The sequence below is a fragment of the Leguminivora glycinivorella genome, chromosome 15, assembly GCF_023078275.1.
Source record: "Leguminivora glycinivorella isolate SPB_JAAS2020 chromosome 15, LegGlyc_1.1, whole genome shotgun sequence".
In the NCBI taxonomy this organism is placed as follows: domain Eukaryota; kingdom Metazoa; phylum Arthropoda; class Insecta; order Lepidoptera; family Tortricidae; genus Leguminivora; species Leguminivora glycinivorella.
In genome coordinates, this window is record NC_062985.1 from 21,728,662 (window position 1) to 21,753,233 (window position 24,572).

The 24,572-nt window shown below is 36.9% G+C and overlaps 1 protein-coding gene across 1 annotated transcript in view; it reads left to right on the plus strand.

Moving 5' to 3' along the window:
• The window catches only part of LOC125234272 (acetylcholine receptor subunit alpha-like 1), a 475,879-nt gene that overhangs the window by 114,126 nt on the left and 337,181 nt on the right, over window positions 1-24,572 (plus strand). The gene's annotated exons all lie outside the window — the stretch shown is intronic.

Below are 24,572 nucleotides of genomic sequence, written 5' to 3' on the forward strand. Positions count from 1 at the left end.
TAGTATTTTTGGAAATAAATATTTTCCATAATTCAAAACATACAAAAAAAAATGTAAGCCGCGTTACGGAGGTTTCACTTTTAAAATATAATTTCCCATTTAATATCTACGTACTTAATTTCCAAACTTTTCTAAACAACAAAACAAAAGAAAATTAAAAAGAAAGTCCATCTGAATTGGTTCAGGTATCCGCGGCAAAGTTTGGGAAACTCCTGATGAATTCCCTTTCCTATATCTCAAAGAGACTTTGTAACCAGTGAGCAAATTGTTCTTAGTGTTATTTTTACTTTGATATTCATTCCTGTAATATACTTTATAAACAAGCTTTGAAATTGTATTGATTTTTAAAAGCTGTCTTTAGTAAAATTTATTATATTTTCTTTGAATACAAATTGTCTTAATGGTAATTCATCGTAATATGGTGCTCCCAAATTGCACCGAATGCAAGCGAATTTGGATAAACGTGGATAAGAATAAAATATGCATAATGATATTTTTTGTGTTTTCTGACTGATATAAGGTAATATGTTATTTTGGACTATGTTTAGTAATATTTAAAATCGACGACCGGTCTGGCGTAGTCGGTAGTGACCCTGCCTGCTAAGCCGCGGTCCCGGGTTCGAATCCCGGTAAGGGCATTTATTTGTGTGATGAGCACAGATATTTGTTCCTGAGTTATGGATGTTTTTCTATGTATGTATTTGTGTATTATATAATATCGTTGTGTGAGTACCCACAACACAAGCCTTCTTGAGCTTAACGTGGGGGTTTGTAATATAACTTTAAGTTCTCGCGCTTTGTACACATATTTAAAGCCACACATACAGGTCGAACGCAATTAATTAACATTAACTAAAAGCGGGTAGATTAAATGTATTTGTCTACCCCGAACATTTATATAAATTAATATCGGGTAGTTTTGTGTTGTTTACATTTCGACCTGTATGTGACTTTCAATATGCTTACCGTGGGGCTCAGTCAAACTGTAAAAAAAATGTCCTATAATATTTATTTTGTGCTCTGAGGAATAAACACTGAATTGCAATTTCGAGTTCAATGAAACAAACAGGACCGCAGTTGGTAATGGACGAATTAATGCCAACGTGAAAGCGTTTACATGTCGCGATATTTTGTACGCTAAATGTTCAAAGTTTGAGGTATTTTATAAAGGTGAGTAACCTAAATGGATGTTCAACACGAACCTGTGTACCGAAAATGCGAGAACGAAGTTTACGTATGTACTTATCTAAGAATAAATTTCAACAATTATACATTTTTATTTTATAATGATTAATGAACGTCCAATATACCTCTACATACATATAGTCACGTATGTGTTCCATAAAGTTTTGAATAAAAATAATAGTACATTACGATACAAGTGCGCAAAAATGGAGGCTCGAAACGAGTGGCGATAAATTAAAACACGACCGAAGTGAGTGTTTTAAATCGACACGAGTTACGAATTACCTACATGAGCATTGTAAATTATGGTGCTCTGCTCCCACACTGGTTGTTATAAATGTTATATAACATTGTGTGACAGGGACAGCGTAATGTCAATGTCATCGAACTGTCTCTGTCACACAATATTATAATAGTACATTACGATACAAGTGCGTAAAAAAGGAAGTTCGAAACGAGTTGTGTTAAAATAAAACACGACCGAAGGGACCTGACAGGTTGAAACTTCAGATGGCCATCTGTACTGAAAACGTCGTACGATACACGGAAGAAAAGGTAATTTTCCTTTTTTACGCACTTGTGTCGTACGTACTACCTTTATAACAGCCAGTGTGGGAGCAACTACCGAAACTATGCGTAGCAGCTGCCACTATAATAGCACGGGAGGCAATTATCTTTGAGTGACACAAGCTCAGCCGCAAACGCCCTTTGCACGCCGTAAACTATAATAATATGGATTGAACCACCTAAATTAAGTGGTGTGACCTTTGACCTTAAAATACGTCAATTATATTATGTAACTAGCTTTTTCCGCGGCTTCGTCCGCGTAGGTACTAAAAGTTATCTTATTCAAAGGAACTTTTTGGACCCCCATTTCACCCCGTGGATGTGAATTTTGAAAAATCCTTTCTTAGTGCTCCTCTACACCTTATAAGCCTTCGTGCCGAATTTGGAATCCCTAGGACCAGCGGTTTCGGCTGTGCGTGGATATGTCAGTCAGTCAGTCAGTTTCTTCTTTCATATAATTATTATTAAAATATTATAAAAAGCCAGGTCAGGTCAGAAGTACTCGAAACCGACGAGCGTGTATGAGAAACGTTATGAAAGTGTGTGAAGCGAAAGTGGTTTGTCAGGATCGTAATAAATGGAAATCCGTGATCTCTGCCTACCCCTCTGGGAAACAGGCGTGATTGTATGTATGTATGTATGTATGTATAAAATGTATAGTTCAAATATCATTTATATTTACTTTTCCCCGCGGCTTCGCTCGTATTAAATTCAAAAATTGTGGAATTTCCACCCTCCATCCTCTCCTCTCGTGAAAGACGGTCAAACAAACAGGCACACACATTTTTCCATTTATAATATTAGTAAGTAGGTATGGATTAATAACAACAAATAATGATCATCATCTTACTTCTTGTGTTATCCCGGCAGTTGCCACGGCTCATGGGAGCCCTGGGACCGTTTTGACAACTAATCCCAAGATTTGGCGTAGACACTAGTTTTACGAAAGCGACTGCCATCTGACCTTCCAACCCGAAGAGTAACTAGGCCTTGTTGGAATTAGTCCGGTTTCCTCACGATGTTTTCCTTCACCGAAAAGCGACTGGGAAATATCAGATGACATTTCGCACATAAGTTCCGCAAAACTCAATGGTACGAGCCGGGGTTCGAACCCGCGACCTCCTGATTGAAATAATAACAAATAATGATAATGAAAGAAATTAAAGAAAGAAAAAGCCACCTAAAATAGGTGGTAGGATCGTGTAAGTTTAATGAAATGTTTGTAGCATCATATGTACTTATACACCAATAAACTCAAAATAAAACACGATCGCAAGCGGGAAACGTTGCCAACCGTCCCACTGACAACAGCACGTCCCACAATTAATGGCACTGCACATTATCAATTAATCGTCACACAAAGAACCTTTATAATTGCCGTGTAGGGCCCTCAGCCGTCACTCGCGTAATAGCCTCGAGGACTGTTGTCGCAGATTGATGGCTCCGCCATTGTTCTAATTTTGACACGGGAAATGGGAAAACTATCTGTTTTGATGAGTATAGGTGTGAACTATGTTGGTGATGGGTTAAGAATTTCACCACCCTCTTCTTTCCGTGTAGAAGACGACTGTTGGATGTGAGTTTAATTGTGGTGTGGCGATGGGATAGCAACCTGTCAAAGCAATATTATTATGTATTTATATACAGAGTGGGGCCTGTAACCAAGGTGAAGAATTGAACTGTAGGCTATTCTCCTTATACTGATCAACATTTGTTCAGTGACTTTTAAAAATTATGAAGTCTTTAAATTTTTAATTTTTCATACAAAATAAATATTAGCTTCAATGTACGCCATTATTGTTGTCATTGACGTTGTCTGTCACACTTTAGACTTAACAGAATTCGCAATACATCACCTCTTAGAAAAAACATTCAAGGGTAATAAAAATCAAAATACAAGTTATTTTTAAAAGTCGCCGAACAAATGTTGATTAGTATAAGGAGAATAGCCTACAGTTCAATTCTTCATCTTGGTTACAGGCCCCACTCTGTAGAACAACAGAAGAGTGGAGAGAACTGGCCCCGTAGCCGAATGGCATTTCTCCGACGCCAAACGAAAGCGATACGCCGCTGGCTCTGTCGCGCCAATACGCAAGCGCGATAGAGATAGATATCTACTAGCGCTTCGTTTCGTGAGCGTTTCGTGAGCGATTGTGCCATTCGGCTAGCCACCCTGGGCAGAAAATTGGACCCTGGCGCTAGGTCGGGAAAACGCTAGGTTGAAGAAGAAGATGATGATTTCGGTTTTTTAACCCCTTAAATGATAAGAGTGGCACTGAAATCTTAGTTATACTCTTCCCATTTAGGAAAACATGCGTGAGTTGAGTTTATATTAGTGTATTCCACGTTTGTTTTGGAAAAAATAATACTCACTGTCAACTTGTCATCTGTTGACAGCGCCATCTATGATTACTTTTACTTATTAGTCCGAATCCAAGATGGCTTATTACCTCAAGGATCGCATGTTCCCAGTCGATATAGGTCATTAAGAGAGTTATGTAAGTTCCCAATAACGCCGATAGATGGCGGTATTATCAATAGTAATAACGTCATGCTAATCCCTTAAAAAAGTACGTTCACTTTTAATACAGACCTGAACCAAGCAGCATCGTTTTTCTCTCCGATACCTGCCCAAGACCCTCGACCCCCTGACACGTGGCAACACTCACGTTTTTTCAATGAACCACCTCCTAATTTTCAAAATAAATTTCTTGATCCATAAGCGAATCATAATTTCTTTGGGTGTTTTAAAACATTCAATTTCATATCCGGATATTACCGTGTTTTCTTTTGATACCCGGTATTTACTCAATACGTTTTCCTCAAAGATTTTCCTTTTATGACTTTTCCACATCGGTTTCTTTTGTGATTCAATTCAATGCGTTATCAATGTGAAACAATTTTAAAAACACTGTGTAAGGTATCCAGCAATATTTAAATATTGAAATACAGCGACGCTTGAATTAATACAGTGCGTTATCTTTCAAATTTGCTTTCAAATTTTAGAGAGAGAACTTTACGACAATAATAAAATGTAAGAGGCAACAGGAGCATAATGCTAAAAAGGGAAGGAGCCCTCCTTTCAATTAGATTATTTTCGTTAAATATACTCGTACTAATGACTAGATTGAGTGCCGCTCTGGACTGTTTCCTCTTCAGAAACTTAACGAATAAAAACGAAATTTAGGAATCTGAATAAGAATGAAATATTAGGTATCGGATCGGACTGTTTATTACTCTTTTGAGTAATTTATTTATTCGTACCTTTGTAATCGATTGGAACTTTTTGTCGCTTTTCAAGTTAATGCTATTCTAAGTTCGTTACCCTTCTTTGGCTAATCGATATCAATTTTGAAAAAAAAAGCCCAAAACCTGACTAATTAGTTATGTATCAAAAATTGTATGTTCTATGTGCTCTAGCGCCTCTAACCCATATGTGCCCAACACTTATATTTTTTTCCCTATTTTTTGAGGTGACCACCTCATTTTCCTACTTATTTTAATCAGTAGTAGCGTGTTTTCAGCAGTGGGTCGAAAACGACCCTATGGGCATATATGGGTTAAAAACAAAAATATCAAACAAGCGAAACAGTCCGACACGGTTATAAATAATATAGGTAATCTGTGTTGAAAATATCATCAAACACCCTGTCCAGGCATGATAGTATTCATTCTTAGATTGATTTCACCCAAAAACTAAAGGCTCTGTACGGTTAGCAAAGAAAGCGGTTCACCACTTATCGATTCTATTTACACATAAAAAAGTGAAAAGTGGTAAATCACTTTTTTGGCTGACTGTACCTCACGGGCTTTACCTATTTATAAAACAGTAATTGAGCAGCCTACAATGACTAAAGTGCCTATCTAAGACCAAACGATGTCGTTTTAATGAACATTACTTCAGCCTGACTTCTTTATTACCCAGTCGCCTTTTTATAAAAACTTAATGAACAGACCGTAAAAATTATTAGCTCTAATTACTTTTAAATTTTATCACTCGGCTACCTAAAAGAGGTAAAATATCCCTTATTTTTATTTAGTGGCTAGAGTAGACCAAGTTAACTAGTCGAGTCCAATGCGCGCAGCGGTGCAGACGCATTGATGGTTTAATTAAATTATAATTGCGAAATCAGCGCGCGCGCTTTGCCGCGACCGGTAATCGACACGATGGCAGATTCCAAACCGAATCAAACCATCGTAAATGAATTCCTCGCTTTCCTTCAAGAAAAAGACAAGCTGTTACTGGAAGGGGCGATGGATGCGGCAGCTGCTTTCCGGATGTCTTCGCGTGCGTCGAAGTTCTCCGTGGACGACATCTGTGAAGCGAAGAGAGTGTTGTGCGAGTCCCTTGGGATTGCCGGCACCTATGTACCTCACCGGAGAGGCGACGAAACCGGGAAGAAAAGTCTCGAGGACATTAAGAAGATCCTGAAGGAGTACAACGATCGGATTCCGGAGTTTGTTGCGACGGATATCATCGTTCCGCCGTACGATCCGGATAACGTCGACGTTCGCAGCTTGTTTAGGGAAATCGTGGCCCTAAAAACAAGTTTAGCCGCAGTTATCTCGAAGTTTGAAGCTAGCATGGAAACGATTACCGAGTTACGCAACGAAATCAAATGTTTGCGTTATGCTCCAGCTCGGTCAGCTGTTTCAGACTTAGAGTGCGATCATCGACCTACGGACACTCGTGTCGTGTCGGTTAGTTTGCACGCTGCTGACGCTGTAAAAAGTGCTGCACGTGCCGCCGCCCCGCGCGCGCCCCTCCCTCCGCGCGCGCGTCCGCCTCCTGTTTCGTCGAAATCACGGTGTCAGCGTGCATACGCTGACGTCACTGCCGGCCGGTCTACTGCAACTAGCCGGGTCAATACACCAACTACAAAGGGATGTGAAGTACGGGCACCTGCCAAGGAAAATACTTCCCGCACCAATGTGGATGAAGAGGGGTTCACATTGGTGGAAAAGAAGAGCAAGGCGCGCAGAGCGGCTCGCAAGACTATGTGTGGCTCTGCGGAACCGGTGAATTCTGGTCTACGGATTGCCACACCGAGTAGGGCGCTCTACGTGTCTCGCCTGCATTACTCCGCCATGGCCGACGAGGTGGTGGACTACGTTCGCCGGAAGACTGGCTACACGCTGAGGGTGCAACAGCTGCAGTCGCGTCACTACGTGCACTTCAGCTCGTTCGTTGTGCGCGTGCCGCGGCCGCTGCAGGACACCATCGCGAGCGCAGACTTCTGGCCGAAAGGTGTGGTTTTTCGGCGGTTCCGGGGCAACCTGCCAAATCCCACACCGGGGCAAACGACGCAACGGAGCCACGCTGTGACGTCATCGCCCAAATCAATTGTTTAATTTTATTTTTAATTTTGTTTTCATTATTTTCTGTGTTTTTTGTTATCTAAGTTTCGTGACGCATTGGTTTTACTGTAATGTCATGCAAACATGTTTTTACTAAATAAATAAATAAACTATGCAGCGAACGATTAAAATACGTTATGGATTGACGACCGGTCTGGCGCAGTCGGTAGTGACCCTGCCTGCTGCGCCGCGGTCCCGGGTTCGAATCCCGGTAAGGGCATTTATTTGTGTGATGAGCACAGATATTTGTTCCGGAGTCATGGATGTTTTTTATATATATAAGTATTTATATATTATATATATCGTTGTCTGAGTACCCACAACACAAGCCTTCTTGAGCTTACCGTGGGTCTCAGTCAATCTGTGTAAGAATGTCCTATAATATTTATTTATTTATCCATTACCACAAATCGACTTAGAAAATTAGATGTGGTAAGATATCAGTGAAGTTAATATCCTGGACTAAATTAACAAATTCAGATTTTCTATAAAGGGTGCATTAAAGGTACAATGGGTTTATGTTTCATTCAACTTTACTGTTATCATTGTTATCAACATAAACGTATATTTAGTTTTATTTTATGCAATGGTTAGGTACCAAATTATTGCACTGCAGAGTTATCTTGGTCTCAGTATACAATATGGCTGGAATCCTCTAAACCGTCACGCATGTAACGTACAATAAGGAATGTTCCCAGAAATTCTTTGATCACGCGTTCCCGTTTGGTACCCTTCCTTATTGTAGGGATAAATAAATAATTTGGCCTCATTCATCTCAAAAGGCCTTAAAAGACACGTATTTTATATCAATAATACGATATTTGCATGAAAAGTGTAGAATGCAGTTTTTATTACTTCTTCCGGAATCATTTTAGTGTGTAATATTGGTTTTTTCTTTTAAAATAACTAAATGAAGGCAAGAAAGTAAATAACTAATTGAAGGCAAAGGGCAGTAAATAATGCAGTAATCAGAGTAGCCTATGAACGCCTGCACTGCTAGTACTGTTGACCCTGATTCCTCAAACCTATCGACGCGGAATCGCATCTAGCCGATCGAAAATCTCGCGTCGATGGGTTTGGGGAGACCCTAACATACCACACTCTCATTGGGCTCTAGAAACAAGTACGAGAGGTGGTGTTACTTCCCCACTTTATTAAATTATTATTATCTTTTACTCTAGTTAATTGTATTATACCCGACAGGGCGTCACAGCCAGATATCTACAGCGAATATCACACGATACAAATATCACGTCAAAAAGTTACCGATCAATAAACCCCAGCCTTCCGGTAAATGTCAAGACATTTGGGAAATCTCAGTGGTCATAATAAAAAATACAATGAAAACAACGATGTTGTTTCTCACAGAATAAAGGTTTCATACGCTTCGGGTTATGACGTCATTGACAAAATACACATTGGATTTAAATGCCCCTGTTTTAGGAGAAAACTTACGTGGGACGAAAATATAATATGGAAATATGTGGATCACTCATTTAATTTAGGTCAAACGACGCTTGACATGTCAGGATCTATTGAAAAGTATTTTTCACTGGATACATTTAAGAAATTCGATAGTTTGGTTTTTGATAATATCCGGTACTGATGTGATGACCTTTGAATATCAAAATTCGGAATCTTAGGCATATTCTCTGTTTAGAAATATTACCAAAGATCTGGAGACATTTTTTATTCTGTGACGATATATATAGACGTATTCGAAACCGAAAAACCTTCTGATGGAAGCTCTTCTCGTTACTCTTACCACCTAAAAACATTGTACAAATACTACAAATACTGCAAAGGAGAGTCAAGAGTTTATTTTCACAGTAAATACATATAAATATGCCATTGTTGATCTGACATCCATTATTTATTTATTTATTTACTAGCTTTTGCCCGCGGCTTCGCTCCCGTTAGAAAGAGACAAAAAGTAGCCTATGTCTCTCTCCATCCCTTCACCTATCTCCACCTAAAAAATCACGTCGATTCGTTGCTCCGTTTTGCCGTGAAAGACGGACAAACAAACATACATACACACTTTCCCATTTATAATATTAGTATGGATTAGTAAAAACATGTTTGTTTACATGACATTACAGTAAAACCAATGCGTCACGAAACTTAGATAACAAAAATAAAGAGAACAAAATTAAAAATAAAATTAAACAATTGATTTGGGCGATGACGTCACAGCGTGGCTCCGTAGCGTCGTTTCATATAGGTACATTAGATACCTACATAGTTCAATTGTCTGACACTGTCCAAGAAAGGCTATTTCAGCTGTCTCCTTCGTCTATACTTAGCCCAAAAATCTTTGGGCGTTACGGCCCATAACAACCAAAGCACATTGTTTATTTTATTATGTACTCGTATCGCATTTCGGGTTATTTTACGCGTTTTTTTATTGTGAGGTGAACAGAAACGAGGCTGTCCTTCGCTTTATTATGTTTTAACTTGGGCTTAAATGCCTAAAATGTTTATGAGGTATTTTATCGGGAGGAGCGGCCGCGGAGGCTGCGGATGATTATTTGAATTTCGGAACGACTTTCTTGTTTGGTTTTGGTTGTAAAAATGGTTGGAGGGGTCGGGTCGTGGCGCAGACCACTTGCCGGATAGATGAGTTTCAATGTCTACCGTGCTCTGGTGTCTACTCTATCTATGGCTTCTGCCTGACAAAACTTTGACTCTTATGAACAGCGTCACAATTTTTTTTTAATCCTGATTGTGTATGAGTAAACTTTGGACGCTTTAATGAGTCTGTTTGAGAACACAGTCATATTTACCATACATATTTGGCCCGACAAATTAGTTTGCTTATTATTTACAAATGACAGAAAACCAAAATCAAAAACTTATTGGATATATACATTTATGACAATATAGCCACGTATCCTTTCATTTTTTATGCGATAGGAGGCAAACAAGCTAACAGGTCACCTGATGGAAAGCGATCAATGCATGGCCACCTGAAACACCAGAAGTGTTGAAGGTGCGTTGCCAGCCTTTAAGATGGATGTACGCTATTTTCTTGAAGGTTTGTAGGTCTTATCAGTAGCTAGGTAGTAGGTATGTTCCAATGTTAGATGACTTTGTGGTTTTTACAACATTTCGGATATCAGTGTCTATAAGGGTTAGTCTCTGCTTCAGAGGTTCCCAAAGTTTCCATGGTTCGTGCATTAAGTTATGGAGTTCAGGAATTGGTAACGACTTTTTGATATGACTTCGCAAAGGGCCATTAATATGTACTTTTCAATAACTTGTGAGAACTTGGTCGGCTAACTGTTCTTCTTATTTGCACAAGTAAAACCATATTCTTATTAACACACTGATTGTGTCGGTACTAGGTTATTATAAAAGACGGTCAGTATAATATAGAGAAAAGAAAGGCAGCATATTTCGGACATATATATAGAAACAATAAATATAACCTACTGAAATTGATAATTGAAGGAAAAATTGAAGGGAAGCGTGGCCGTGGTAGAAGGCGCATATCATGGAGTAGGAATATAAAAGACTGGTTAAAAGTGAAGAGCATAGACAAACTAATTCGCATGACTGAAAATAGAGAGACATATGGACATATGGTCGCCGACCTCCTGGACGGAGATGGTACATGAAGAAGAAGATAATATAGAGAATTACACTGAGAGAAATTTGCATTGTGAATTTAACAAGTTCGACTTGTTGCGGTTTATCCGTTTGAATCAGCCAAACGTATGTTTAAAACAATAATAAAATGTGTCAGGTTGTTTTTATAAAATCGACTTGTTGATTCAAATATATTGCCGATTCAAATGACAAGTAGCTTGTTGTTTGAACCAAAGAGCACGTAGGCGCTATTTTAACCAAAAACTTGTTGAACGAACATGAAAACTGGTTGTATTTTCATCAGTGTACTGTTAAAGTAAAGTAATGTGTAGTCACAGTGCATAGACTGCCATCTTTTGACATAAGCTTAACAACTTTTGAACCTCAGTTTTAACAATTTGGCTCATACTCTTTACCTACTTGACATGTGTTTAAATTTTTAACTCGGTAATTGTTAATAATTTAACCCTTAAGTACTTGCACCAACGAAAATTGAGGGTTAACCCGAGGGTTAACCCACCATTTTATATGGAATTGACAGTTGACAGCCCGCTAACCCTGAGTTAAGTGGTTGGTGCAAGTGGGCCTTAGGGTGCGACCGGTAACCAAAGCAAAAAATGAAACTGTAAGCTAACCTCCTTAAACTGACCAACATTTTGTTCAGCGTTATCAAAATGCTTTTGAGGGGTATTTTTGTATGAAAATGTAAAGTCAAATCACAAAATAAATACAGGGTCAGTTTGACCCCGTACAAAATCAGCATAAAGTTATTAGAAAGCGGTGTCCTTGGCCCGAGTTATTGAAATCTAAAACGGGTCTCGTCCGCCTTTGCTCGCGTAATAGAGTGCTCCGGTGACCAGGCTTCTCAATATTCATGGATTTTTCATTTATTTTTTGGAGGAAATATATTTGGGGTGGAAGTGTTGAAACAGCGTTGCTTGTTCCGCTGAGGAAGTAAAATATAGATAGATAGATAGATGATTTATTTCACGAAAAAAATTACAATATAAGTTTGTGTTTCTGTACAAAAATATAAGAATTCCCATCATGATCGTCATAAAATTAAAAACTTAACAGGAATAATATTAATAACAAATCATCATATTGTGTCCCCCAATAAGGATCGTCATTTTCCGAAATTTAACAATAAAAACAAATTAATAAAAATTAAAATTAAAAATTAATTAACATAAGTATGTAAATACTGTTATTAATTTTATACTGAGATTAATTTAAATATTTTTTTCAATCGGCATTATTTTTATAACTTGGCTAAAACTACATGTGATTTTGACAGCACTGGGTTCGAATCATTAATAAGAGCATTTATTTGTGGGTTTATAACAGTCATTGATTTTTTTCGTCAGTGGAAGTATATTTTAATGTCTTAATCAATGACCTATTAAGCTCATTGTCTTGTTAAGTTAAATGAAACTTTCTACAATAATATTTAAATAAACAGTAATTACGTAATGAATAGCCCCCCAAAAAGACAAAATTGATTGACCAAAACAATAGAACACTGTGTATTAAGGGCGGAAAGTGGTTACTCGAGTTATTTAAGCTTCAAACAGCCTCTCATTCGTAATCCTTCAGCCGCCCGTGATCTACACAATGTTTTTCATCACACTCGCGAAGTAAATGTATTGAAATACCTACGCTGATATTTCGAACGTTCGTCCGCCATCTTGTAATCACTGTACAGGCATGTAATAACGCCGTTTACGAGCGAGTGTGATAAAAAACATATTTTAAGTAGATAGATGTTTCTTAACAGTAACACTATGGCATTGATTATGAATGCTTCATTTGGTTCAGCTTGCCAGCAACACACGACTGTTCGCCAGCAGCCTGGTATTAAAATAGGAAATATCCTCAGTTGTCAAAACAGGTGGTCACCGTGCGGCTAACGGGCGATTCACCCTTTGTCGGCGAACGTGTTCGAGGGGCCACTTTTACGATTCAGCGACAACCCGCGGCGAGCGCTCACTTTGCTGATACACATCTGCTTACATACATACACTAACGGCAGTGCTCCCAAAAGAAGTAGACAGAGCATGTGAAAGTGCTCTAGTTTAGTAATAACGGGTTGAGAGTATAATCGAAAAATTTGCAGATTGCAGAGACAGGATTCTTTCTAGCCCATGCATCGTCCACTCTACATACGATACCCACGACACATTGAATTTTTATAATTAAAAATGTAGTCTATAATCTATGTAATGTTTTTTTTTTCAGGTAAGTCTTCTGTTTTGGTGGTGTAACTGCAACGACAGTCAACATAATGGTATGCTGCATAAACACACGAATTTCTCGCCTCCTATATATTATATGCATGTTTCCTATCTCTATTAATGGCAATAGATACGTTTGTGTAGAGTACTAGTGATACGAGATATAGTGAATTCCTATTTGATTTAAAGGTATACTTTGTTATTAAAGGTATACAGTGTTATTGTTGCTACGAAGAAATGCCTTATTGCAATGAGTTAAAAGAAATAATACTCAATATTCAATCATTTATTGCACATTCTTTCGCACTTACATACAGTGCAAAAAGGACGCAGCTACGCAATAAGCCAGATCACGCTACACGTGCTTGCCCGCCTGTTTGCCTATCGAATTAGAAGTTAAAATGTATAGTTGTACCATTAACATCTACAACTGTACTTGAATTATTTATACTACTCAATTTGGCCGGTTTAAAACAAATGCTGAGCAGAAAGAAATGGTGCCGTAAACTAGGAGGAGTTAACGTTCGTGTGACTGGAATATTTATTACTTGAACAGCGTAGTTTATAGGAAGCAACGGGTATGTAAGCGAAGCGAGGGATTCAGAAATCAAATAAAAACAATTTAAATAAATAATAACATAACCACAACATTAAAATTTAAAAAAAAAAACCGCCCGCGACATAGTAAGCCCGTGGCTTGTAAATACACTAACTAGACTAAAAATACACTAGTAGTCAGTACACTATGTTGGGGTTTTTTCCAAAATTAAAATTTTGTATCGTGGTTATCATAACTTCATAAAGGTGTTGTACGCAAACGCAGGCGTCAGAAGGGTAGTAGTAGTAGTAGCTCTTTATTGTACAAAAACACATTAAAAATAACATACATTGAGATGTGAAGTACAAAGGCGAACTTATCCCTTAGAGGGATTTCTTCCAGTTAACCTTTGAGTAAATGAGAGGAAAGAGTTAAAGAGGGTAACAAAATCTAGCAATTTGTACAACAAGGTACCATAAAGACAATGGATAAAAATATATACATACACTAAGCTGAAAAGAAACACAAAATAAATAGAATATTAGGCAACAAAGGCAATTTAGTCAGATAACCACAGTTTCTTTAACCTCTACTTGAGCGACGCAACCGATTGTGCCTGTCTAAGCGAGACGGGCAGCTCACTCCATAGCTTCACTGCACGGACAGCAAAAGACTTATGGTATCCACGAGATTTGTGAGGGGGAATGGCACGACATAAATTCGCACTAGAACGCAGACGGTGGCCACTGCCTGATGGCAGAAATTTAATGTACATTTTTGAGAGAGTTATAAAGGAGAAGAAGGTGTAAAAAGAGCATTAAAGAGAAGAGAAAGAGTGTGGAGATCCCTGCGGCGGCGGATAGGAAGCTAGTTAAGTTTTTGGTCATGGTCAAGGGTTATAGTGTGTGTTAAAAATTGCACTTGGATAATTTCATACAATTCTGGTCTTTTACGACAGTCTAACTATGTTTAAAAGTAGTACAAAGTTACTCATAGGGAAGCAAAATAGCCTCGTTTTACAATACTCACTTTTCATTTTAAATCTTCAACATTAAAAACATACCGATATCATTCACGTACCTAATTATAATGAAAGTAGAGGTAGATTTTTGTAAGAACTTGTAATGCGAATGATTTAAAAAAAGGAAAAGGAAGGATCTAAATTATCTTTGACCTTTAAAGGAATAAGTAATAAGGAAGATGTAGTCCTCATTTTATTCTCAATGCAGAGGAAAATGAAATGTTCTTATATGAACATATCAATACTTATCAACAACATTATCATATAAATAGGTATATGCCAAATTTTCTTTTATGGATGTTATGGATGTGTAAGTGTAATCTGATTTTTGGGTGTACCCTCAAAAATGATTCTATAATAGTTAAATTTGTTTTACAAGGGGGCAAAGTTGTTGTTTAACCGCACGTGCCAATATTGATACCCGAGCAAGCGAAAGATTCCAATATTGAACCGCGAGCGTAGCAAGTGGTTCAAAAAGTAGAATCTTGAGCGCTGCGAGGGTATCAAGGAACGAAGGTTAAACAAACTTTGCCACCGAGTGAAACACAACATTTTTCACCACACCAACAATATGAAAATATGAACTGTAAAACATCAAAATAAATAAAGTACATCAATTTATTTAACATTTATGATTCAATGCCCTTTTTATTTCACCTCGTAAGTCTGGGACATTGAAAAACATGTTCAACAATTCGAATCCTTGGGGCCCTCGCCTACGGCGACTTTTTTCAGCGAAGCAGTAGCGCATTTGCATCGATATACCCCCTTATTCATAAAAGTTTACTAAAGTTATCAAGCCGATAAAGTTCGTTTGTCTCTTTCTATCACACCGATACTGATCCATTGAAATCGTACATTCAGCCTTGCATCAAATGAGGTAGTTCTAATTGGTGTTTCATATTGTTGTATATGCAATAGTGATGCGGCATCTAAGTTTTCCACCTCGAAAGCCAATGGGGTCATTATTAAATACACGAAAAACCTTAAAAAATTCAGCATTTGTGATTTTTTTCAACAAAGTACCCGTGGTACGGCAAAAGTCATTATACACAATTTAAAGTAGACAGAATTTGTAATTAAATGAGACTAATTTGATCTTGGTACGCCAAATAGTTTCGAAGATTCGGCTTCTCAAAGGTTCGCAATATGAAGTAGGGTTAGTTAGTGAAATAAGCGTAGTTAACGATAAATGAACTAGACTGGACCTTCGAATCCACAGCACTCCTTTAGGAGAAAGCTTACTGAGGTAGTATATCTCTGTCAACTGATCAGTAAGGTCAAAATCGTCATCTGATGGCGGATCATCAACGAGTGGTTTATCAATATTGGTACACACCAGACCTGGTACATTACCGCAGAATTGTCCACTGCAGTAGGTGCAAAAAGCTGAGCTATTGACTCTTACTGTCTCGCAACCACAACTGCCGGTACAACCTTCTTTGTAAGTACAGAAAATTATTCATTTTAAGGAGAACCTGAGGAGTTGGTGGTTCCAACGTTGGTTGACAAATGAAGCCTTGTGGACTCCGTAAGAATTCATCTTCAGTATGGATCAAAAAAGATTATACGCCTCCGAACAGCTCCAACTACTTTTCCCTTTTGTCGAAATTGTGCAAAACTTTGAATGGCCGTATCTTAGTAAATATATGGCTTACCAAGACAAAATTATATTCATAATAACAATCATTTAGTAGACATCAAATGGTTCGTAGCCACTTTTGCAGTTAAAAAAGTTCTTGGTGGTAAAATTTAACAAAAGTCAGAGAAAGTCATAAAATTTTACGGATTTTCATGAATTTAATTGTGACCCCATGGGCTTTCGAGGTGGAAAACTTGGAATTGACATTACTATTTCATCTCTAATAATATATAACACAAATTAGAACTACCTCATTTGATGCAAGGCGACACCCTTAATTGATACGATTTCAATGGATGATACGTCGGAAAGTGACAAACGAACTTTATCGGCTTGATAACTTTAGTGAACGTTTATGAATAAGGGGGTAAGTCTCGATACTGTTAGCGCGTTTGCATCGCTTCTGTATCGCGATACAAACGCGACTAAAGTGCCTTAATAGTAACTGCATTGCAAAAAGTCGCCGTGGGCAAGGGCTCTTAACAAACTCCATAGCAAAAACGCATACGTGCTACGAAAACAAAGTCCTCCATCCAACATAATACTGTACCGTATCGTTTAGCCGACCAACTTCGCAAGTAACTTGCCCAACTTATATTTTCTTAGTTCCATCGTTACTGGCGATCGTGACTGCCTCGATTAATTCATTCGAGTGGATGGTATTGTTTTTCTTCTTAATGTTTCGAGTGATTTATTATTGGTATTTTTAGATAAGTGCAGTTTGAGTCATGATTATTTGTTTAGATGTTTGAAAGTTTGACTGTTTATATGTACTAAATACATTTTCAACAAGCGGAAACATCCGCAAGGATAATTAAGGATAAGTTTTTTGTATTAAAGAAAGTAAAAATACGTTTCCAGCGGGACGAACCCGCATCAACCGCAGACCGGGCAGCCGCTCTTAACCAATTGAGGAATATCGCAAATCTTTCCATTTTGTTTTTTCGGTTTCATATATAAGAAATGAATTTATGTGGGAGAAAAATTTTATAACAATATAAAAGTTATCTGACGGGCTGACGGCACATGTCAAAATAAATAACATAAGGAATTAGTAAAGATTGTTATGAATAATTTAAGAACTCAGGAAAAGTAAGAGTTAAGACACTGGTTTCTTAGAAAAAATAACTGTATTTGACCTAAAGAACCTTCCCCTAAATCTATGAAAACAGTTTGTATGACCTACTCATAATCCGACATTAGTATAAGTACAATCCAGACATATAAAACCTAGGAATCATAGGCACCATACATTCCACTAGCGAGGGCTATAAAACCGTCAGCCGCAGTGAAACATGACGCTGCCCGTAAAACACATATATTTATGGGAACATACACCGTGGGCCGTACAGAGCGGCAGAATTTCGACGGATAGTTATTACAAGTGGTTGCACTAAAAATCTATTGAATGATATTTATAACATACACAGTGGGCCGTGTGGAGCGGCAAAAGACGGATTAGCTTATTACAAGTCTTGGTTTGACCAATCTATTGAATGACATTTAAAGCTTTTACATTTTGAAAACATAATGATTTAGTATAACTATTATTGGGAGGCCTATTCTCAGAGGGAGACTAACGGTTGAAAATTGATGATATATTGATAAATATTATTGCTGTTGGCTTTCATATAGGGACCTATTAAAAATCGTCTTTGATGCGAAATATACATTTGGTCTTGATTGAAATATACCAATGGTCAAATTTACAATAAAACTATAAAAAAAATATATTACCGGACATTCTTGCACATACAATATTGACTAATGTAAATAAATAAATAAAATAAATAAATAAATATTGGGGGACACATTACACAGATCAACTTAGCCCCAAACTAAGCAAAGCTTGTACTATGGGTGCTTAGCGACGATATACAGGGTGGCCCAAAAATACGTTGACAAACGTTTGTATAATTATTTTTCTGTCCTTATACGAATGATTGTCCAACAAATTAAAATGTGAAACCTTAATAATTTTTGACCAAATAAATCGAATCGCCTTCAAACAGCTGCCCTCCTTTGGCTTTGAAGTACAAACGCAAATGTAAGAAAAAAAAATAACGATATGCCGCTGCACGTCTAGTATGACTTTCGTCTAACTTATTGCACGTTTAGCTTTTTAAATATCCTAATTTTTGTAATCAATAAACGGGCTAGGGTTTTAAGATTGATTACAAACTATAATTTATAGTTTTAAGTGAGGTGAAGTTACGTAGGTAGGCTGAAACGTATCGAACGTATGAATTTGAAAAAATCGCCGTTTTACAATTGGTCTACATAGCAAATCTTGCGAAATGGACATGAATGCTGTTGAAATATTCATGGTGAATGTAGAAATATACAATAAATATAGGCTCAAAAAATATTTTCGGTAACTTCGATATTTTGGTTTATTTCAACATTTTACTATTCTTTGTCAACGTAATTTTGGGCCACCCTGTACATACTTAAATAGATAAATACATACTTATATACATAGAAAACATCCATGACTCGGGAACAAATATCTGTGCTCATCACACAAATAAATGCCCTTACCGGGATTCGAACCCAGGACCGCGGCGCAGCAGGCAGGGTCACTACCGTCTGAGCCAGTCCGGTCGTCAAAGTCTAAGTCTCACGGTAAGCTCAAGAAGGCTTGTATTGTGGGTACTCAGACAACGACATGTACTTATAATACCTATTACTTACTCGTATTCACATTATAGAAAACATTCATGACATGCAGGAACAAAATATCTGTGCTAATCACACAAATAAATGCCCTTACCGGGATTCTAACCCAGGACCGCGGCTTCGTCTTCGTCATCTTCGTCACGTTGGCTCCCCAAATTGTAAAATTATACTCGTAGGTACCTATTTAAATATCTACACCTTCTTATGACTCACGCTGTATATCGCGCCCTTTTGAACCGGTGGTAAACGACCCCGCGACGGCGGCCGATTAAAGCAGAAATGTACACAGCGGAAGCGCTGCCAGATAACGCTGGCAGTTTTTGTCGGTTTGCTGTGTACCTACGCTTTATTTTAGAATATTACAAGCACATGACGGGTGAGACAGTATCTCTCGCGAGACTACCCGTCCCACTCTGGTTAATACAGTTAGACAAGGATGGGTAATTTGGGTATTTTATTTCGCGAGATATCTTGCAGGCCTTTGCTGGTTTTGCGGGACGTACGTGTTAGAAAAAAAAGATACTTTGAGTGGTCAAACTATAGTGGTGTTTGATTGCATAGGGTTATAATAAACTTCGATTACACTACCACGCTCCGTTCTATCAAAATCGCTGTAAAGTTAGCTTGGGCAGAGTTTAAAAAGTAGTTTTCTATGATCATGGTTTAAAAAATAAGTTTTTTTTCTGTTTCTCTTTAGTTTTGCATTAATAGGTAAAGTAAAAAAAAAACAGTAATATACAACTTACACTAAAACTTACAAATAAAAAATTTGACCTAAGTCCTCGCTCTTAGTTAAGGTGCCCAAGAAGGCTCGCCACACTGCCTCGCTTCGCTGGATAGCATTGCTGATCCGCTGAGCGAAATATTGGCCAGCCATTTGGTCATCGCAAAAAAATTGGCCGTTTCATACATTTCTATGGAACAGTCAATTTTTTTTCGTGATTTCATCATTGGTCCCATAATAAAAGTTGTTCATTATGACCTCAAAAGTCACTATGCAAAGTTTGAACGGTCATTTTTTTTCACCCTGTATAAGGCGCAAAATTAACTATCTTATTTTTAAGTACTAAGTAACTGTTTCCCGCACAAGAGCGTTTCTTTTTTTTTTGCCAATAATTTTTTTTTATTGTTTTAGGGAATTTTAGGTCAATTGTACTCAGAATCACGAGTACTTTCAATCTCACTGGGAGACAAAAAGTGTCCCAGAATTTCCATACATTTTTGTTACTTTCCTCTTTTGTTACCCCATACAAAATGTACGGAAAATGGTAACAAAATAAGAAATAATCGTATGGGACAATTTTTTTAACTACTAGGATTAAAAAGGCTAGTAATTCTGAGTAGAAATAGCATTTTTTTTTTTTCAAAAATATCACACTTCATAAAAGTGGCAAAAAAAAAGAAATGCTCACAAAAGAATCTAAGTACAGAAAAACGTTGAAAATTTTCTTGTAAGCTTAACAAAAAACCCAGCTTTGAACCTGAGTAAAATGTCTCAACAGTTTCAAAAGACGTTCCCCGTATACATCATGATTTTATTAACCGAACAAAAGCGTACGAGTGATCAAAATATATTAACGACGTGTATACACCTTGTACAGTGTGTAGCGTAAATAAATGAGCGTTTGTATAGAGACGTTTTCGTTTGTTGCATTTATAATAGAATTTGTGAATATTAAAATAAGGTGATGGTGATTTTTCCAATATTTTGCTTAGATGTTACATATTCTTGAGTATTTGTTGAGTACATGTAGTCACAGTTTTTTTATGTATACATTGTGGGTGCTAGGCGACGATTTACATAATTGAATAAGTAACTATCAATGACTCAGGAATAAATATCTGTGCTCATTACACAATTGAACAATAGTTATTTGTTTTATAAGGGGGCAAAGTTGTTATTTAACCGCACGTGCCAATATTGATACCCGAGCAAGCGAAAAATTTCAATATTGAACCGCGAGCGTAGCGAGTGGTTCAAAAAGTGGAATCTTGAGCGTTGCGAGGGTTTCAAGGCACGAAGGTTAAACAAACTTTGCCGCCGAGTGAAACACAAAATTTTTCACCACACCAACACGAACAAAATATTAACTATAAAACATTAAATTAAATCAAAACCATCCATTTATTCAATATTTATACATCAAAATCATCCTTTATAGGTAAATTCTACCAGCCAGCTTAAGACATGAAGTTAAAATTTGTATGAAATTACTTTGCACTCTTGTGGTTAAAATGCAATTTTGCTATCTGTTTTCGAATAGCAAAGTAAGCCTTTACCAGTTGGTGTGGTGAAAAATATTTTACTGGGATTCGAACACGGGGCCTTTTCGAAGAAATGTTATTTTTTCATACAGAGATCGGTGTCATATGCAGTGATATCTCATTCATATCTTATGTTCCTAGCTGGCGTCCATTTAAAAGTATTTAACTTATAAACTTTTTTTTTCTGAATCAGAACACAATAATACCTACTAATTTGCCTGTAAAAGGATCACCAATATTTATTTTACATGTATACAGCAAAATAGCACACGCACAACGGTGTAATATTAACGGCGCATATACACCCTGTATATTATATAGGGTGTAAATAAATGAGCGCCATATTTGTTTAGGGACTTCCTTGTAGCGTTTATAACCAAATGTGTAATATCCGGATCCGATAACGGCCTGCACGTGGCGGCTGGTGATTTTTTGTTGTTTAATATTGTGATTTTTGGTAATTTCTTTAACGAGAAAACATGTCAAATAAAAAATAAAAATCTATGTATTAAAAGCCATATTTGGTGTCCTATTAATCATATGAGAACACCAATCAAGGACGAATCACCAATATTTCTGTAATAACGATAGGACAAAAAGAGTATTGTTTTAATCAGAAACATCTCCAAATAACCTATAAGCAAATGGAAAAAAATGAGAATCACTCACGATTTTGTCAAGACTAGAACTGTATATGTATTTTAAAATGACTGCAAATCATTTGATATTTAAAACATACCATGTAAAACTACTTAATGATACCTGTCTTGCAAAAACTATCAATTTTAAAATTACCAACATAGAACTTAGATTTTTATTTTTGTTTTAATTTAGGCTATATTTAGATTTAGGTTAATTTACATGGTATTAGTTTATAATTTTTGATGTCTTATACAAAATAAAGAAATTTGTTTTATTGTAACATAGAACTGCCGAAAAAAATAATAGTTAAAAGTACCTATACTCAAAAAATACGACGTAACATTTCTTTATAACATAATTTAATAAAGTCACTCTAAAAAATTCTTATAATACTCACTTTACGGCCTCTGTTTTGTTAACAATTTGAATAATGTCTTACTCTCATTTTCATTTGATTATACAAGAGGAAAATTTGCCAGCAATTTAATTTAAATGCCGAACATTCTTACACAAGGGAAGTTTATTAAAATACCTTTGTAAAAATTTGCATGCAGAGTAGGCTATCTCATTAATTTTTTTTTGCCTGCAATAAAACATTTATTATTATTATTATTTTTATTAATTAAGGGGAAATGGCGTAATATATCTATTAGAGGTTAGTGGCGATAAGTTAATTTAGCTGTAAGCAGAATTCTTGGTGCGAGGTACTTGCGGCACAGTATCGGTACAAAAAACAGTAAGTAAATGACGCTGCAAGTTTTTATATTCAAAGTTTTTTTTTTATATCAAAGGAAAGGGTCAAACAGATTTTAATGTATGGGTAATTGGTTATATCTCTCCTGTGGACATTACAAAAGTTAAGAAAATCTAGTGCTAATTTTTAGACGACATGCTAATGACGGGAAACATTTTTTTAGTTCTTGACACTCAAATAGGAAAAACGGGATACGAATGTACCAGAGTCGTTAACTTTTATAATATTGTCCACAGAAGTGACGTTTTTACCAAATCTTTTTGACCCGAAAACCATCAAAAATGTATGCTTCCGGAGGGACTCGAGCCCGAGTCAACCGCAGACTAAGCGGCCGCTAAATTGAGCTACGGAAGCCACGCCAGGCTCTCACAAATCTCTCCATTCCTTTTCTTATGTATACATGCTTTGCGTATAGCGACATCTACCGACAGACAATTACATCATGTAACGGCATCGGAGTCTCAACTGGCGGTGGGTCTGCGTCAGCTTCAAGTCAGTGACTGGCAAGAGGCTTCGCAGCATCGGGACATAAACACAACATAAACACAACATTAAAACACAAAAATAATAACATAAACACAACATTAAAATTAGAAAAAAAACCCGCCCGCGACATAGTAAACCCGTGGCGTGTAAATACACTAACTAGACTAAAAATACACTAGTAGTCAGTACACTATGTTGGGGTTTTTTCCAAAATTAAAATTTTGTATCGTGGTTATCATAACTTCATAAAGGTGTTGTACGCAAACGCAGGCGTCAGAAGGGTAGTAGTAGTAGTAGCTCTTTATTGTACAAAAACACATTAAAAATAACATACATTGAGATGTGAAGTACAAAGGCGAACTTATCCCTTAGAGGGATTTCTTCCAGTTAACCTTTGAGTAAATGAGAGGAAAGAGTTAAAGAGGGTAACAAAATCTAGCAATTTGTACAACAAGGTACCATAAAGACAATGGATAAAAATATATACATACACTAAGCTGAAAAGAAACACAAAATAAATATAATATTAGGCAACAAAGGCAATTTAGTCAGATAACCACAGTTTCTTTAACCTCTACTTGAGCGACGCAATCGATTGTGCCTGTCTAAGCGAGACGGGCAGCTCATTCCATAGCTTCACTGCACGGACAGCAAAAGACTTATGGTATCCACGAGATTTGTGAGGGGGAATGGCAAGACATAAATTCGCACTAGAACGCAAACGGTGGCCACTGCCTGATGCCAGAAATGTAAATTTTTGAGAGAGGTATAAAGGAGAAGAATGTGTAAAAAGAGCATTAAAGAGAAGAGAAAGAGTGTGGAGATCCCTGCGGCGGCGGATAGGAAGCCAGTTAAGTTTTTGGTCATGGTCAAGGGTTATAGTGTGTGTTAAAAATTGCACTTGGATAATTTCATAAAATTCTGGTTTTTACGACAGTCTAACTATGTTTAAAAGTAGTACAAAGTTACTCATAGGGAAGCAAAATAGCCTCGTTTTACAATACTCACTTTTCATTTTAAATCTTCAACATTAAAAACATACCGATATCATTCACGTACCTAATTATAATGAAAGTAGAGGTAGATTTTTGTAAGAACTCGTAATGCGAATGATTTAAAAAAGGAAAAGGAAGGATCTAAATTATCTTTGACCTTTAAAGGAATAAGTAATAAGGAAGATGTAGTCCTCATTTTATTCTCAATGCAGAGGAAAATGAAATGTTCTTATATGAACATATCAATACTTATCAACAACATTATCATATAAATAGGTATATGCCAAATTTTCTTTTATGGATGTTATGGATGTGTAAGTGTAATCTGATTTTTGGGTGTACCCTCAAAAATGATTCTATAATAGTTAAATTTGTTTTACAAGGGGGCAAAGTTGTTGTTTAACCGCACGTGCCAATATTGATACCCGAGCAAGCGAAAGATTCCAATATTGAACCGCGAGCGTAGCAAGTGGTTCAAAAAGTGGAATCTTGAGCGCTGCGAGGGTATCAAGGAACGAAGGTTAAACAAACTTTGCCACCGAGTGAAACACAACATTTTTCACCACACCAACAATATGAAAATATGAACTGTAAAACATCAAAATAAATAAAGTA